Consider the following 3,756-nt stretch of genomic DNA (forward strand, 5'->3'; position numbering starts at 1 on the left):
CCTTCAAGAAATGACCATTAATACTTAGGCAGATAAAATCCTAACCTAAACAAGGTTATTACTCTAATCATTCCGTGATCCAAGAGTAAATCCTACAGTGTAATGTCAACTTAAGTTCATTAGCAATCTAAATCATCAATGTCCTTCAAACAGTCACAAACTCTATGAAATTCTATCTCATGTATTTGGTGGCCTAATATCTTGATCTCAACAAAGTTCTTTCAGATGTCGTTATGCACTCAGAGGATAATCAGAAAAACAAGGAAAAGATAAAATCTTTATGAATTTTCTGATGTAAGAAGTCATGTAACTAAAATTATGCAAATGAAAGGCATTCTATCATGAAATGCAATAACATGCAAACCAAAATCTTTTTTGTTGTTATATAGTTTTCAATGCAAACAAAATAACAGTACAGATATATAAGACATACAAATCCACATTCTTTTTGTTTGCAAGATGATTAACTAATTTAAAAATGGATCAGAACTGGCATATTGAATCAATTTCTGCCGTTCATTCCTAATTATCCAGTCTATGTCTATTATCATGCAATTACTGATATAAATCCTCATTAAACATGAACATATTCATTCCGGACACTTCGACAATTATGTTGGCATTAATTACTTGAACACTATAAAGCAGTGATTTTTGAGATCACGCTAAGTTCATTAATCCTTGATTCTTCCATCACTTATGATTGTGCATTTTTATTAGGTTGTCAATTCATTACAAGTAACTTTCTGTTATCTCTTTCCATGTACTTCATTCAAATTGAATAGGATGGTTCTCACGGCATTTTGAATAACCCTGCCAGCCTTTGGCTTCTACCAATGTGTTGACAATATTCAATCTAGTTGGCTCGGCTGATCTCAGAGTATATTAGATTATCCGAATAGGCGCACTATTTACCGCGGGGATTGGTCTACATTTAAAGCAGACTTTCCTGATGATCAGTCGTCACACGAAATAAATCTTGAGGCCCTTAACTTCTTTATGTTCAAGTTGTCATAGAAAACGGAATCGAAAGTTAAACTTTCATATATATATTTAATTAGAGTATATCTAGGTAAGTATCTTTCCAGCTTACAGTCTTAATGGATATAACTCTATATTGTAGACGACAAGAATCTTGATAGTTCAGTGTGAACGTCGTGATTAAACAATTCAAGCTGCGCGGGGGTGTCACACTAAGAATGATCTGAGTTCTTTATGAGCACATCATGAATCAGCATTCTTCATACTTTTCAGAACTTTGCCATCTTGATACGCCAATTTTATTGACATTGATTTTCTTATAATATTTTATTTTTCAGCATATCACTGTCTTTTGATATATTGATTTTGAACGCCATCATGAATGGATTTTCCATTTTTATGCATGAACTCGTGTTTCTTTGTTGTGTGCTCAGATCACTCGAAGGTGTTCTCCCTTAAATGCTTGAACGGTCCGCAATAAGGAATTATACTTTTCGACCTTAAGCGAGAAGGGACACTTACTTTCGACATAAACTAATTTTCTCTGTATTTTCAGGGTTTAGTTTCGATTATTAAGTCTCAGGCCTGTGACAACGTGGTATGCACCAGCCAAACAGATAATCCTCAACCCCTTAAATGAACTATTGAATGTCCCATTCATAGATGTGAAGCAGAATTGATAGAGCAGCGTAGACTATTGCTTGGGGACATCCAACACCAACTTTCTCTAACGATTATCAATTATGATAGGGGATACCCTCAACCGACTGTTGAGTTCCTCAACAACTATCATTTCATACAGTTTCGGAGATAATTAGGTGATTACCTTCAAACGCTACAGATCGTCCATGACTTCTGAATCTTAGATGGTCGTTATTCTTATTATGATTTTCTAATGCCAAGAATTCATAAGTCACATCTATCAGTACATCACACAACAGATAGACATAAACGTTCAAATCAGTCCTTACTAATCAAATATATATCAATTCTCAGTACAGTAATTTCTTCATCTCCACATATTAATCAAAACAAGCTCATTTTCGGATTTTTCAACTTTTTAAGATTTTCTGGTGAGGCATTTTTCACTTTTTAGGTATTTTCTGCTGATAACATATTCACTTTTTAGGTATTTTCTGCTGATAACATATACTCCCCCTAAAATGCTGAAATATAAAATCTTTTTGTGTTTTAGCATTTTAACCAAACAGAAAATAACTACAGACTAGCATGCAAACATAAAATAAATCATGCAAAGGAATGCAGACAGAAAGTAAAAATATGCAATACAGATAATTAACAACCAAAAATCTACATGTCATGCATTCTACATGCAAGGTCTAAAAGCTTGACTAACCCTCACATACAACATCCGAAATTACTTTGTCTCGATCAACAATGCCATTCATCTCTAGTAGGAGTAAGAACCTAGGTTTATCAAAAGCCTTAGTGAATAGGTCAGCCCTTTGGTCTTTAGTACCTATTCTCTTAACCTCAATAATCTTTTTCTCATGGCAATCCCTAAGAAAATGATATTTAACACCTATGTATTTAGTCTTAGAATGTTGCACAATATTCTTAGTAATTACTATAGCAGCAGTATTATCAATATAAAGAGGAGAGAAAGAGATTCATAGCCCGTAATCGCGAAGTTATTGTTGGATCCAAACAACTTGCGAACAACAACTAGCAGCAGCTATATATTCAGCTTCACACGTGAAAAGAGCAACTGCAGTTTGTTTCTTGCATTGCCAGGTCACCAGCCTTTCACCTAGAAATTGACATCCTCCTGATGTAGACTTGTTGTTGATTTTTCAACCAGCATAATCTGAATCGCTATAAGCTACAAGATCAAACTTCTCATCGTTCGAATACCAGATGCCGAGATTTGGCGAATGCAACAGATAACGTAGAATTCTTTTGGCAGCTGTAAGATGAACTGTATTCAGATTAACTTGATAACGAGCACACAGACATGTTGCGAACATAATATCTGGTCTAGACGCAGTGAGATACATAAGCGATCCGATGATTGCTCGATAGTATGTAGGATCAACAGGTTCTCCTTCACACTCTAGTGAAATACCATGATTCACAGCTAACGGAGTTGACACATGACATTCTTGAGTCATACCAAATCGTTCGAGTATATCATTTACATACTTTGTTTGATGAAGAAAAATACCATTACTAGTCTGTTCGACTTGTAAACCAAGAAAGTAGTGTAAGAGACCCAATTTACTCATTTCGAACTCGTCCTTCATCACCTATTCGAACTCATCAACGAGTTCCTGCTTAGTAGCACCGAAGATAATATCGTCAACATAAATCTGGACTAAAATAATGTCGTCATATTGAACTTTTGTGAACAGAGTACAGTCTACCGTGCCCATTTGATATCCTTTTTCAATCAGATAACTCGATAACCGTTTTACCAAGCTCTAGGAGCTTGATGTAAACCATAAAGGGCTCGACGTATTCGGTAAACTTTGTCAGGATGAAGATGATCTTCAAAACCTGGAGGTTGACTGACATATACTCTCTCATTTAGCTTGCCATAAAGAAATGCACTCTTAACATCCATTTGATAAACTTTAAACTTCATAAAAGACGAGAAAGTCAAGAAAATTCGAATCGCTTTCAATCTGGCAACAGGAGCGAAAACTTCATCGTAATCAAATTCAGGATCTTGCTGATAACCTTTAGCAACTAATCTTGCTTTGTTACGGGTAACATTGCCATCTTCGTAGAATTTGCACTTCCAAACCCATTTGA

Source organism: Rutidosis leptorrhynchoides, chromosome 5 (genome assembly GCF_046630445.1).
Source record: "Rutidosis leptorrhynchoides isolate AG116_Rl617_1_P2 chromosome 5, CSIRO_AGI_Rlap_v1, whole genome shotgun sequence".
Taxonomy (NCBI): Eukaryota; Viridiplantae; Streptophyta; class Magnoliopsida; order Asterales; family Asteraceae; genus Rutidosis; species Rutidosis leptorrhynchoides.